The sequence below is a fragment of the Bufo bufo genome, chromosome 2, assembly GCF_905171765.1.
Source record: "Bufo bufo chromosome 2, aBufBuf1.1, whole genome shotgun sequence".
NCBI lineage: Eukaryota > Metazoa > Chordata > Amphibia > Anura > Bufonidae > Bufo > Bufo bufo.
This window is the reverse complement of record NC_053390.1, coordinates 641,164,210-641,179,501: the sequence shown is the minus strand read 5'-3', so window position 1 is coordinate 641,179,501 and position 15,292 is coordinate 641,164,210.

The window sequence follows — 15,292 nt, the reverse complement described above, 5'->3', positions numbered from 1 at the left end:
ATCCTCCCTCATCAGATGTTCCTGAGTCCAGAGGCGACCAAGAAAGGTGGATTAAGCTCCAGTCCGAAAGTAGAGTCCTCGGTGAACTGCTCGACTTCCTCACCAGTGGGAAAAGCCCTGAGAGAATCCGCAGGAAGAGTGCAGACCCAGAACTAGCGAGACTGTGGAGACATCGCCACCAACTATTCCTTCAAAGAGGCCTGTTGCTCAGAAGGAGTCTGGATCCAGTGTCCTGTGATAGGATATATCAGATCCTCATCCCACGTCGAGATGCCAGTCTAGTGCTAGAAATGTACCACAACCAGTCCGGACACTTTGGCGTGCAGAAGACTGAGGCCACCATTCGCAGAAGATTCTATTGGATTGGGATGAGAGAAGATATTGAGAAATGGTGCCGAGAATGCACTGCCTGTGCTGTGGGGCGGACTGAACGCCATGACCAGAGGGCGCCTCTCCATCCTATCGTAAGTAAAACTCCTTTAGAACTTGTTGCTATTGATCATGTGAAGTTGGAGCCGAGTCGCTCAGGGTATACTTATGCCATGACTATTATTGATCACTTCACTAAGTTTGTCGTAGCAGTGCCTGTGAAAGACCTGACAGCTAAGACTACAGCAGAGGCGTTCTGGAAGCATTTCCTTCTGCCCTACGGCTGCCCAGAGAGAATCCTCACTGACCAAGGGTCTGCGTTTGAGTCACAGCTGTTTCAAGAAATGTCCCTGCTGCATAATTGCCAGAAAGTCCGGACCACCGCCTATCATCCGCAAGGTAACAGACTCTGTGAAAAGATGAATCAAACTCTCATTGAAATGCTGAGAGCAGTACCCCCTGAGACGAGGGGTGATTGGCCTACTCTGTTGCCACAGCTTATGTATACCTATAACAACACCATTCATTATTCCACCGGTTACACCCCGTTCTATTTGATGTTTGGCCGACAAGGGAGGTTGCCTGCGGATCACTCCCTGGGTGTGCAAGTGCCGGATGTGATTAACCCACTGCCAAGGACTGATTAGGTAGTGGAGCACCAAAGACGTCTCCTCAATGCTAAGGAGATCGTTCAGGAACGCATGGAGAATGCTCGGGAACGACAACAAAAAGACTATGACCAGGCTGCCCATGCGGAACCCGTAGCTCTAGGAGACAAGGTATGGTTGAAAAACAACCACCGAACCAGCAAGTTGGACAGTAAATGGGAAAGGATTCCCTATATTATTTCTGCCATCCCCAATGCTGAAGCTCATATTTACCAAATCTCCAGAGAAGGTGAAGGTTCTCAAATTGTCCATAGAAATCGCTTAAAGCCTTGTATAGAAGGAGAACGGGCGGCAGAGGACATTGAGCCGGAGTCTCCTGAAACTGAATTGCCAGCTCCACCTGTGGACCCTATGCAGGCTGTGGAGAACTTACTCTATGACAAAGAACTGCTCCATTGGTTTCTCACACCTTGGTTGAACTTGATGGTCCCAGCTCCAGTTCCTGTTAGCCCTCAGCCTGAAGTAGCTCCAGAGGCGGTGGGCTCCTCTGACCTTCCTGAGTCCAGGCAGGAAGAACCTCTGCCAGTAAGGAGGTCCACGCGGTCTACCAGGGGGCACCCACCTGTGAGGTTTGGAGACTACATTATGGGCCCAGGTAGCCCCTCATGAGAAACCCCTGTTTAACCCTCTACAAGCCTTGGGTATGGACTCATTGTTTTCCTTGAGCCTCTAAGAATTGTTATTTTGTTCTACATCTTCTATGGACTATCCTGGTATTATTGATACGCTGCACCAGGTCAGTGCCCCTGTTCCCTTACATTATTCTGGGAGAAGAGAATGACGCCCCTTGTCACCGCACTTTCAGTGAAACTGTTTATTATATTTCCATTGCAAAAGTGGTGATTACTGTGTATGCCTGTTCTCCATTTTTGTCTTTCAGGCTGCAGTATCCAACTGAGCAGGGCCCCTCCATGTTGCGCCGAGGACGGGCAACGTTATAGCATGGGGGTATGTAGTGTCCCACTAGGTAAAGGTGGGCACTACACAAGGGTTAACATGTCTTTTGCATTAATGTGATGTTTAATATACATTTTCCTGTGTTATCTGGGTGTCAGGCCTGTTAGGGTGTAGTTTAACCTCCTAGACGTTAGAGGGAGCTAGAAAGCCCTAAGTATATATAGGTAGGCCCAGACAGGGGAGAGTTAGTGTATGCCAGGGAACTAGAAGCGACACCTAGTTAACCTGAAGCTCCTGAGGCTAAGCTTAGCTCAGTAGAGACACCCCAGTAGTAGGAGTGCACCTCCTGGGAGAAACCTGCAGTCATCTATTTAATTCAGCAGAGAATCCAGCTAATCAGCAAAGGTACTGTAATAATTAAAGCAAGTGCAAATATTGGAGGAAGGAATTCATATACCAAGGATTTAAGCCAGCAATTAGTCATCCGGGCCTTGGGATCCAGCCAGCTAGAATAGCTGTGGGGATAGAGCAGCATTGTACTGCAAAGCATTAACTGTATACCCTCCAAGTATCTTGCAAGATTGAAACCTGCTGTGCTGTGAAGTAAACCTGCTGTGCATTTGTATTATAAAGAACTGCATCATTATCATCTACTGCAACTGTCTGTATAAAGTTGGACTGTTTCCTAAAGTAAAGCAACGTTTGGTTTACCACCTGTGTACTCCATTACTACTCCTACAAATCGGTGTGCCACCATTACAGGCACTGGCGTCACGATTCTTAAAGGGACTTTGCCTCAGGCACTCAAAACACCTGCAACATCCAGGGCACCTCACTCAACATCAGGCCAGGTCTCTCTATACAGAGTGTGCCCCAGAGGAACTTGTGTCTACCTCTCATTCACTGTCGCATGCCTGCCCAGGGTTCTCCTCCAAAAAGTGAGTAACCCTCGATTGCCCATAACCGTGACCTCACTGTCGCAATACCCTGCAGGTCTGGCGTGCTGCACTTCCACAAAGAGTACACATTCAAAACGAATAGGAATCAGGATTGGTACAGAGAAGAATTAAGGGGGTCATTTATCAAACTGGTGTAAAGTAGAACTGGCTTAGTTGCCCATAGCAACCATCAGATTCCTCATTTCATTTTCCAAAGGGGCTGTCCAAAATAAAATGCGTAGGGTTAGATCTTTGGTAAATCCGCACTGAAATCCACTGTGGAATGTCAGCAAAATCTGCAGTAAAATTTCCAAAATTTCCAAGAAAGGGACCCTGTCACACACAGCCAGGAAAGGGGGAAGTGGCCGACGTTGGGCTGCTCATTCCTTTCACGCCGCTCTTTTCGGATGTGACATTTTTGATATGGATATGCCGTTAATGGGCAGATATTTTACCCCGCAGGTTTTGTCTATCAATCTGAAACAGTTGGTTTCCAACCACATATTTACTATGCTTTTCTGTGCTTCTATAGGAACTCGACTTTATGGATTAAACACACAGCAGCCATAGCATCACCAAAATTTATGATGCAGCGACCAAGCAGGTTTAATCACCAACCACACAGAGACGGTTACAACAGTCTTCCTATCTGCGTGGCATGGCGGTGGACGCCAGGCTGATAGTTAAGGCAAGAAGCTTTCAGGATACAAGCCCCAGACCAGCGTCCCAGATGGAGAAACCAAGAGTCAACAGAATCAGCTGAATCTGGGAGGCTGTGTGGTGATAGGAACATCTATTTTTTGATCCAATTCAATTATGCTAATACCAGATGTTGGGTCAACTGGGCCATTGTGGTATTGTTTAATAAGATAAGCACCAATCTTCACACAAGCAAATCACTTAATCCCATGGAAATGTATGGAGGTCTAGAGATAAAGGGCCAGATTTATCATTAGCTCAAATCAGAATAATAGAGTGAAAAAGTCGCAAATTTTTGCGCAATCACTTAAACTGCGCAAAAATTTGCGACTTTTATTGGCTCTTCGTTCATCACTACACCCGGGACCCCCGCCGATCATCTGTTTGAGAAGGCAGTAGTGCCACAGCTTTCTCTCAGCTTTCCCTAGGCCATGTGACATCACATCATTGGTCACATGGCCTAGGCGCAGCTCTATACAATGTACAGCGCTCTGATTGGTAAACTGTGAGAAGGTCTGTTGCATTCTCAAACAGCTGATCAACGAGGGTCCCGGATATCAGACCACCACTGATCAGATATTGATGACCTATACAGAGGATAGGTCATCAGTATAAAACTCCCAGTAAACCACTTTAATGTGTGAGGGCTGACTCAAGGAGGAAGATGTTGAGCCAGACTGGAATTATCAGATATACAACTACATTAGGCATATTATTCCTAACATCTCCTTTTAGAGATGGATTGCACAAGGTATTAAATCATTAGTTGATATACAGTATGTACTAATTTAGTTATATACCTTTAAAAGGGTATTGCGGTAGGAAAAAGTTATCAGATCAGGTTGGTGGGGGTACTACCAGTGGGACCCCCACCAATCACAAGAACAGGGCCCTGTACCCCTGGCAAGCCCCCTGCTGCTCCCCTGAAATGACCTGCGCGGCCGGTCGCACAAGCGCACGGCCGCTTGATTCATTTCTGTGGGTGTTCCGGAGATAGCCAAGCACTGTACTCGCCTATCTCCGGAACTTCCATAGAAATGGATAGAGCAGGATAACTTTCACCTACCGGAATACCCCTTTGAGAAGTTTTAGCCAAAGGCCTCTGATTTGTTAGCATATCTTCAGATAAAGGGCTTGTTCACACAAACGTGCCGTGTTTTGCGGTCCTCAAATTGCGGATTGGTCCTTTATAGAAATGCCTATTCTTGTCAGCACAACGGACAAGAATAGGACATGAAATATAATTTTTGCAGGTCTACGGAACGAAGCAACGGATGCGGACAGCACACGGAGTGTCTTGGCGCTAACATTGACCTGTAAGGCTGAGTTCATACTTGAGTTATTTGGTCAGTTTTGGCCCCGTAAATGCCCAAATAAGTGAAGTGTGCAGTGATTCTAAGAGTGACGCCTGTCATCTGCATGTCATACGAACTCACAGTATTATTTCACTACCAAAGCAGACTCCATATGTGTGCAACTGCAAGGCACAGTGTTCTACACCACTATAAAGGCTCTCTGCAGCCAGGAAATAGCAGTTTTTTTTACATAATTCGCAAATTTTTTCAAACTAATTTGGCGAAATGGCAAATCGAATTTTTGAAATATTTACTCATCTCTAGCTGCCAGGGGAGAAAGGTCAGCCTTTCAAATGGGAGACTATTTTGTTGCTTTCCAGTCTTCTGGACTCACAAAGGAGTGTCTTCGACTCCTATACACTGGGCATTCCATGGCTGGTTTCATGATCCTCCCATCAATTGGTCCAGCAATTTCATTAATTCCTCTTATTAAAAATGTGATATAACAATATATATGTTAAATTAAAAATATCAATGTTTAATACCCTGAAGCACAAAAACACTTTGATATTGATTCATCCAAACAAAACTAAATAAAAAAAATAAAAAAAAGGAGGACAAAATTTTCTTTGGGCAAAAACACTTGTTTCACTTCAGCAAATGGCATTTATCATGTAGAGAAATTTAATACAAGGCAATTACTAATGTATTGTTATTGTCCATATTGCCTCCTTTGCTGTCTTGATTCATTTTTTCAGTCACATTGTACACTGCTCATTTCCATGGCAGCGGTGGTCGTGCTTACACAATATAGGAAAAGGCACTGGCCTATGTGCACTCCCACAGTCCTGGCCACCAGGTGGTGAGGTGACAGGTTCTCTTTAAGTTGGTGACAGGTTCTCTTTAAGTTCTGTTGAAATTAAGGGGCACATTTATTAGGACTGGCGTTTTAGACGCCGGTTATAATAAAAGCCTGTAGCTAGCGGGGTATCCGCCTAAGTTATGAAGAGGCGCATGCGTCTGCATAACTTCAGCGCATCCACTTTCTACGCCTAAAACAGCAACTAAGCATTGACCCGCCATCTGCGCCTGAAATAAGCCTAATTTAGGAGTATTTCAGTATAGTAAATGACCCCCTAAATCTGTGCAGCAGCTCTAGCCATTCTGACAGCTCACTGACCAAATGTAGCTGCTTGCAGAATCTTTATATGTAAAGTACATTCCAGGGGCATAGCAAGTAACCGTGGGGCTTCATAGCAAAATTGACTTGGGCCCCGCTCTATCATGACCACCTTCTGCAGCAATTCCAGTACATGAATTTTATGATTATTATGGTCTCCCTGATGCACAAGGATAATGTAAAAGTTGAAGTGACTTTATTGTACATATTGTAGATAATTTACACAGTTATGTCACAAAATAGCAATAATGCACACAGTGATGTCACTAGTAGGAGAATATACGCAACTAGGTCATTGCATAGGAATGACACACATAGAAAGGTCATCATGTATCCCTTCTCTATGTCGAGAAGGGGCAATACAGGGTGGCCCATGAAAAAGTAGACAGTCTCCAGCAATAGTAGGACAAAATGAATGGGCAAGTGGATTGTTTTTTTAATAACCCACATGCCACACGATGCAGAAAGTGGTCCCCATTCATATCTATGCATTTTTGGGCACGTCGGATTATGTCAGCTGATACTACTTGTAATGTTGCGGATAGTGTTTGTGATATTTTCCTTCAGTTCATCCAGGGATGTGGATTGTTAGCGGACATTTTCTGTTTTGAATTTCCTAACAGATAAAAATTGCATGAGGACAAGTCTGAGGAACGTGCTGGCCATAACCCCTTGCTCACAGTTTGCTCCTACATCAACAGTTCATGATTCCGTGCCAGTGAGGTGTGGCATGTTGTCCCATCTTGTTGGAAAGAGCAGGACATTTTTGTTTCTGCAGCATCACTGCTGTAGAGCTGCAAGCAGTATCGGCCAACATAATCCGATGTGCCCAAAGATGCATAGACCGGAACAGGGACCACTTTCAGTATCTTTTGTGACTTGTGGGTAATTAAAAAAAATAACAATCCACTTGCTCATTCATCTTGTCATACTATCGCTGGAGGTGGGCTACTTTTTCGTGGGCCACCCTGTATATAAGATAGGGGTAAACGTGGAGCCCAACAGTCATTATTTGCTGCACCTTATGTCTGAATGAAAATGCATTTCTGGTATTTTACAGTAGAAGCCCATACTCTTCAAAAAGTCTCCCAAGGTGTCCAGACCTAATTTATTTATTTATTTTATGCATTTATATAGCGCTGCTATATACCGCAGTTCTTTACAGACATTAGCATCCAACTGTCCTTAATGGGGCTCACAATCTAAGTTCCCTATCAGTATGTCTTTGGAGTGTAGGAGGAAACTGGAGGAAACCCACACAAGCACAGGGAGAACATACAAACTCCATGCAGATGTTGTTATTGGTCAGATTCAAACCTAGGACCCCAGCACTGCAAGGCACCAGTGCCAACCAGTGAGCCACCGTGCTGCCCACTCATGGCGTAGCCTTAATAAAAATAAATGATGCCCTCTATCTCTATTAACGTATCTATGCTTCAAGAGGGACAACTGATTAATTCCTTAAGATATGGAAGTTCAAAAACTCTCAGAAGAATCTTGTCACCCACACTTTTAAAAATATGAGGTTCTTAGCACACAATCTGATGACATTGTGTGAGCCCATCTGCCACGTCAAGGCGACCTCATTCAGATAGGTCCCTACACTAAGACTCTTTTTTTTTAATAACATGATTTACACTGATTTGCACTATTAATTTGAAAAGCCAAACTGATAAGCAGTATATTGGTGTTTCTCTATAACAACTGACTACTGTATATAAAATAATGTAAAAGCACACTGCAAGTGATAACACCAGTTACACTCAATATATCCTGTTATATGTATAATGTGTTAGTGTAGGGACCCACCTAAACAAGGAGGGATTAAGCACTGCAAAAGGGCTAACAAAACAGATGTGAATTTAATATATGAAATAGAATTCAACCCATGTAATGTTATAACAATATTGATTGCAACTGGTACACCATGCAATGTTTGTATAGTCAGTCACTGCAGAAGAAAAGCTTCTTTTTTTTTTGGTGCATTATGTAGTGGAGGCCAAGCTTTGATTTTTCTAAAATTTAAAATTTAGAACAGAACTTTTCTCCTATTACTGTGTAACATTTTATGGATATCACGCAGGAAGTGATATCATACACTATATACACTACACTTAACCTATATACAGACACTATATAAATTACACTGATCCTATATACACACTGCATACATTTACCCTATACATATACTACACTTACCTTTCGCATACACTATATACACCACACTTACCCTGTGTATGCACAGTATATATATACTACATTACACTTACCTGATATACATACTATATAGACTACACTTACCGTACATATTCACTAGACTATTCTTACTCTATATATACATTACATAGAGTACATGTACCCTAAATATACACTATATACTTTACACATACTCAATATACAGACTAAGTATAAAGATTACACCTATATACACACTACAGAGACTACACTATACATATACTATATACACTACATTAATCCTATATGCTGACACTATATAGATTACTTATCCTATATACACACTATATACACTACACTTACCTTATATACAGACATTAAATAGATTACGCTTATCCTATAAGCACACTATATAGAATATACCTGTCCTATGTACACACTATGTAGAGTACACTTACCTTACACATTCACTATATACACTACACTTACCCTAAACACACACCATATGCACTATAAATGCACTATATATACTACACTTACCCTATATACAGGCAATATATAGATTAATTATCCTATATATACACACTAAATGCACTACACTTACAGTATATACACACTGCATTGATGAGACATATCATATGCATACACTATAAACACTAAACTTACCCAATATACAGAACCTATTTAAATTACACTTATTCTATACATACAATATATACATTACATTTACCCTTCATATATAACATATATACACTACACTTACCCTATATACAGACACTATATAGAATAACTATCATATATGCACACTATATGCACTACACTTACCATATGTACACACCATATAGACTACATATGCCATATACATACAATATATATATATTACACTTAGCCAATATACAGGCACTGTATAAATTACACAACACTTAGCCTATAAAAACACTATATGTACTATACATACACTATACACTCTACACATACCCAATATACATACTAACTATAAAGATTACACTTATCTTAGATTGCTATATAGATTGCTTATTCTATATAAACGCTAAATATACTACACTTACCTTATATGCAGACATTAAATATATTACGCTTATCCTATAAGCACACTATATAGATTACACCTATCCTATGTACACACTATGTAGACTACACTTACATTACAAATACACTCTATTCACTACACTTACCGTGTGTACACACTATATTAACTACACATACCCTATACATACACTATATACTCTAGCCTTATCCAGTATACAGACACATTATAGATTACACCATTCCTATATACACACTAGAAAGACTACACTTACCCTACACATACACTAAAATCGTTGCACTTACCGTATAATACAATATATACACTACACTTACCCTATGCACAAACACTATAAAGATTCACTTATCCTGCATACACACTATGTAGACTATACTTACCTTATATACACACACACTATGTAGACTACACTTCCCCTATGTACATACTGTATAGACTACATTTACCATATATAGAAACTTTATAGACAATACTTACCATTTATATACACTACATTTATTATAGTTACCATATACATACACTATATACACTACACTTACACTATATACAGACACTATATAGATTACACTTATCCTACACACATGCGCTATATACACTACGGTTATCCTATATACACACTATTACACTACACCTTATTCATACGCTATATACACTTACCCTATATTCAGACTAACTATAAAGATTATACCTGTCCTATATACACAACATAAAGGCAACACTTATCCTATCCTGTGGTCCGTGAGAAGTTTCTCTGTGACGACTGCGGAGACTGAAGATTGTGTCTGAATTAAAAAGAAAACATGACATAAATATTGGAGCAGTTGTTGGACTCTTTAACACATACTGTCTATCAGGATGGACCCCGAGTCTCAATCTTGTATCAAACAATGAGTGACCCCGATGTCCATTGTAACTTGTCACACCTCACCTTTCATTTGCTAAGTGAACTGGACAACTGCAACTTCTGATACTCACTAATTTCCAACATTCTGTCATTTTCTGTGATTTTGTTGATGTCGTCACATAAAAAAATGTACATGTAGTCTCAGCCCAATGGAGATTCTTAAAGGCTTGCAAAAACAAGTATAAAAAGTATTCCCAAATCGTGCACCGAGACCCTAATTAGCATATTCATTAAGATATCTCTGCAACAGCAATTTGGGCAATTTGGGTAATAAAAGTATCAAGCATATTTATATTTTTTATTCACATAGCCGTATCAGGGCTTGTCTTTTGCAGTACAAGATGTACTTTCTAATGGCGCCATTTATAGTTGCATACAATGTGAATGGGAAGCGGAAACAAATTTCAAATGGGGTGGAATTATAAAAAAATAAACAATTCTGCAACATTTATATTAGTTTTTTTTAACACTGTTTCCTATGCATTAAAACTGACCAATTAATCTGGCAAACATGGGATGACGCTTTTGATCACTTACAATAAAAGACCTTTGATTATCAGTTAGCTTATTATTTTTCCCCCTTCCTCTGATTTCCCCCATGTGTCGTGTCATTGTAATTGTCTTATGTCCTTTTGTTGTTTCAGCTCTTAATGCGTTTATTGGCTTCAGATGCAAAATGTATGTTTTGTATACTAATGTACATTTTTGATATTGACGTTATGCAACATAATATTGTACCTGTATTGCCTCTTACGAATGTGCTATGAGACAATGTACCTGTACTATTTTTTCATTGATAAAAAATCAATAAAATAAACAATTAAAAAAAAAACAACTGACCAATTATTTTTATTCTTGGTCATTACAAATACATTAGTCCCAGGTGCCTGCAGTTTAAAACAGAAGGCACCTGGCGGATATCGCGTCCGCTCTGCTCATGCTTTTTTTGTTGCAGAAGCGCACAGAAATCCGTACAGAAATTTGTGCTGATTTTCTGCACCTTACCCTACACCTGTGTACAGGCACCCTAAGGCTTGGAGGGGAGAATGCAAATTAACTCATACCAGCCCAACCAACTATCTGAATAAAAAATTACCCTTTTTGGGAGGGTTTTTCCGATATTTATATGACTGTGCCTGTAGTAATAGAGCAAGATTTGCATTTAAGGGTTCAATCCAAAAAAGCTGGTTTCACAAGCTAAGGCCTCATGCACACGACCGTGCCGTTTTTTTTGCGGTCCCAACCCACGGATCCGCAAAAAACGGAATCCGCCCGTGTTGCCTTCCGTAATTTGCGGAACGGAACCGGCGCCGGCAATATAAATGCCTATAACAACGGTCGTGTGCATGAGGCCTAAAGCCGCAATGCATATGAAGAACGTAACTTACAGGCAACTACATGAGATGAGTTTAAAGACGCCAAGAATTTTCACATTTTAAGTCTTCATTCACACAGTCAGTGTTTGGTCAGTGATTTCCATCAGTGATTGTGAGCCAAAACCAGGAGTGGATCCTACACAGACATAAGGTAGAAGGGAAAGATCTGCGCCTGTTCTGTGTTTTGGACCCGTAACTTGGTTTTGGCTCAAAATCACTGATGGAAATCACTGACCAAACACTGACTGTGCCAATAAGGCCCTAATGCAATCATCTGCAGTGTCTGCCATTATTTATACTTCACCGTTCTTTAGGTAACTTCACCACAAGTGTTGTAGACCTGACCAAAAGTCCTATTTTCCCTAGACACATAATAAACCGTTCAAATTTAGGGAAAACGCTAAACATCTTTCCCTGTTTTATTGTATTTATTGTAGCTTACTAAAAACACACCAGTTTTATACGGAGATATCCCGCACCTGAATATAACAGTTAGATATATCTCAGTATCTTACCCCAGAAATCCCACCGTGAGCAGTGGGCGTAAAAGCAGCTCCTCCGGGTGTCTCCGAAATTCATCACTAACCATAAAATCAGTTTCATCTCCCAAGGAGCCAACTGATGATTTTTAGATTCAAGCCGACCAACAGCTGTTTACTGCAGTTGCCATGGTGATGTCAACATCAGAGTTAAAGGGGACATTACCTTCCTGATCACTTTTTCTTTTCAAATACTAATCTTGATGAATTTCTGCACTTATATCAAGTGTGAATGAAATCCAATAATCCTGATTTTTTTTTTAAGTAGTGGCAATCTCCAACGGGATCTTAGTGCTGGAGTGCCTGTTAGGCCAGGTTCACATCACCGTTTAGCTTTCCGTTCTTCTGTATTTTAAGCATCCGTTATGCTCAGTTATGCACGTGTTGCATCCTTTTTAGCCATTTCTGTCTGGGATCCGTTATTTTAGAGGGAAACAATTCCTACATTTTTTTAAGTTTAAAATAACGGAAATGGCTAAAACGAAAGCAACATGTGCATAACAGATGCTTAAAATACATGTGAACTCAGCCTTAGGCCTCATGCACACGGCCGTTGTGCATTTGGGAACTGCAATTTGCGGTCCCTAATGCATGGGCAATGTCCGTGCGGCGGCCATGACGAATCGAGACCTATTCAACTTCAATTCCTTTGCTGTCTGGATTCATTTTTCCATCACATTATACACTGCTTTTTCCCATGGTTACGACCACCCTGTAAACCATCAGTGGTGGCCCTGCTTGCACACTATAGGAGAAAGCACCAGCCTATGTGAGTTTCCACAGTCCTGGTCACCAGAGAGGATTACAGGGTGGTCATAACCATGGTAACGAGCAGTGTATATGTAACGTCCCAGAGTGGCATTACCACTTTGTGAGACAGTGACAGGTCTTACTCAGGTTAGAGGCAAGGAAGGGGTGGATAGTGTGGTCCACACCCCTGTTCCACCACAGGTGAGAGAAGCTGGAGGTAATCAGCCTGGCACAAGGTACCTCCCAGAGTGTCAGAAAGGGGGTAGTGTGTTACCTGTGGACAGAGGCCTGGAGGCTCTGTCTGTGTGGTCTCAGCTGGGCAAGGCTGAGGGACCACAAGGCTGGGAGATAGCCTGGAGTTGGGGGACGCAGCGACGCCTGGGAGGGTCGCAGGGCCATAGTCAGGCAGACTACTGAGCCCCAATCCCCCACAAGAAATACTGAACTGGAGACAGTGGGCGTACTGTGGTCTGTACAGCCAGGAGGCTGTGGGACATTGGCTGACAAAGCCGCATGTGTTCACAGGGTGTGAACTGTGACTTTAGGTGAGTCAGGATATTATATGTTTAGTTAGAGCCCAGCCGGGCAGGTGTTTATTTTGTACCATTTATGTTTGGATTGCTGAGGAGCCAAATAAAGTGATGTTTGGACCAGAAACTTGGTGTCTGGCGACGATATTTGTGTGAATCACCCCCGGAGAAGAGCTAACCCCCCCACAATTGGTGGAGGATGCGGGCAGGTGTCCCTGCTAGTTTGCAGAGCAGAGACTGCTGGTGTTAAACTGGACTTTTTTTTTTCTGTGGTGCAAACAGTGCAGGATTTAAAGGGCCAGAAGCCCAGTACAAGAGACTGAGCAGTGGAAATGGCTGCAAAATGGTATAGCCCGTGGGAGAAATCCTGCGAGTTAGGGATCGGCGGAATCCCGCTGGGGGTCAGTCTAGACTCCCGCCAGCATGTGTCTCGGGTCCTGCCTGGAATTCTGGACTTTGTAACAAGGGGGGCCAGAGACCAAAACTACGGTGTCACTGACCTTTTTGACGGACTATGGCTCTGTGCAATGGGAGCTGTTAAAATGTGAGACACTGGAAGTGGAATTTGTACTGGGCAAGGACTTTCCATTGTTTGGGCAGTTGTGGAGCGGAGTTCCTGATAAAAGGCAAAGATATGCCGTTGCCAAGGGCAACCGTCGGGAAGACAAAGAGGTGGAGAGCGGTGCGGTTCTCAGGAGTGCATATCTTCCCTGCGACTGTGTCCGGAGTCCTGGAGAGGGAGTGCGGAGGTGCAGTAAAGCTGTTGCTAGGAGCAACCACAACCTTGATGAGTCTGCGGGAGAGAATGTCACTGCTTTACCAGAATGGTTGATTACAAAGGGTAAGACTGTTCCTGTTATTAACTATGTGGCAGACCCAGTGACAGTGAGCCGCTGGGCCGGTAGGTAATAAGTCTGTGTCTGGACAGGCGGATAAGCCTGCTGTGATTGCTCCCTCGCAGAAATCTACAGGGGAGAAGGTTTCTGTGTTACCTCAGTTGCCCATGACCAAAGCTAGTTTTGGGATGACAAGGATCCGGGATCCCATGCTAGCCCGGGTAAGAGAGAGCACAATATTGAAACCTGAGACTGGTAAAATATTAAAGGTGCTGGACAGTCGTGCGATAAAGGACTATCCGCTGATTTTCACTGAGCGTGAGACTCCAATGAGAACAGAGACTGATGAATTTGATGTTACAGATATGCTCATGCATGAAGGAGTGTTGGGCCGTGATATCGGGTTGTTGCTGTGGAGTGATGAAACTCCTGCAGAACCTGTACCTGTCCCTTTAAGTGAGGATCTAAGGGAGTTGCGCTTTGACCTGCATGGGGAAAGAATATTGACCATTGGAAACAATGGTGCTGGTCAAGTGCAAAGTGATGGTGACAAAAGTGAGGAAATGCATAAGGAAAATATGATGTCATATGAAATATGTGGTGACAGTGATATAACTTTTCCGTTGCAGGTTGTGGTCAGGGGAGAAGCGCCCCCTGGTGGTAAAAATGTAAATGATGATGAAGCTTTATTTTCTGCATCTGCTATGTTTCATGAAGCGCGATATGACGTAATCGAAAGGTTTGAAGACATGCATATAAGTAGTGTGGAGAAAAGCCCAGCTCCAGCTCAGTGTTTGAAGGTGCAGGAAAATATGATAGGGCTAGAGGGTGTACCGCACGTACCAGAGGTGGAAATGCAGTCCCCACAATGTTGGTTGGTTACTAAGGAAGTGTCCCAGGTGGGGATTAGCTCATCGGTGCCCCTAGAGGTCAGAATTAATAATGACACGAGCGGTATAGGTGACGTATGTGCTGTGACCGATAGCAACCCAGAGAGTGAAGCTACCATGTCAAGGTCCTGTGAAACAAAGGTGGTTACTAGTAGCGACCAGACAGTTATATATGACGAG